We start from the raw sequence: 633 nt of genomic DNA on the forward strand, positions 1-633 counted from the left end.
GGACTGTGTGTGATTCCTGGATTTGTGTGACTTTTTCTTTTGTCAAATTAGGGAAATTTTCTCTCATTACTCTTTCAAATATGTTTTCTATCCCTTGTTCTTCTTCTCCTTCTGGTATTCCTATTATTCAGATATTATTACGTTTCATATTGTCTTGCATTTCTCTTAATCTCTCTTCATTCTTTCTGAACCTCTTTTCCCTTTCCTGTTCTTTCTGTGAGATGCTTTCTACTTTGTCCTCCAATTCACTAATAAAAATATGGAACGCTTCACAAATTTCCGTGTCATCCTTGCGTAGGGGCCATGCTAATCTACTCTGTATCGTTCCAATTTTAGTATATGTGTTGCTGAAGCGAGCACCCTTTAACATTTCATATAATAAGGGCTTAGTGATGATGAACTCCTTGAATTTGATCTTATCTGAGAAGCACCTTATCTGTCCTTCCAATCTAAATAAAAGTTTTGCTGGATAGAGCAATCTTGGTTGTAGGTCTTTGGATTTCATGACTTGGAATACCTCTTTCCAGCCCCTTCTTGCCTGTAAGGTCGCTTTTGAGAAATCTGCTGACAGTCTGATGGGGACTCCTTTGTAGGTGACTGTCCCCTTAGCTCTTGCTGCTTCTAGAATTCTCT

The 633-nt window shown here is 38.4% G+C and overlaps 1 non-coding gene across 1 annotated transcript; it reads right to left on the reverse strand.

The window, feature by feature from the left end:
- Positions 1–253: 253 nt before the first annotated feature.
- Positions 254–360, reverse strand: LOC128628228 (U6 spliceosomal RNA). Its single transcript, XR_008392550.1, has one exon. It is a non-coding gene; the product is annotated as a U6 spliceosomal RNA (small nuclear RNA).
- Between the last annotated feature and the right edge of the window lie 273 nt (positions 361–633).

The sequence above is a fragment of the Artibeus jamaicensis genome, unplaced genomic scaffold, assembly GCF_021234435.1.
Source record: "Artibeus jamaicensis isolate MK-2021 breed Jamaican fruit bat unplaced genomic scaffold, CSHL_Jam_final contig_60, whole genome shotgun sequence".
NCBI lineage: Eukaryota > Metazoa > Chordata > Mammalia > Chiroptera > Phyllostomidae > Artibeus > Artibeus jamaicensis.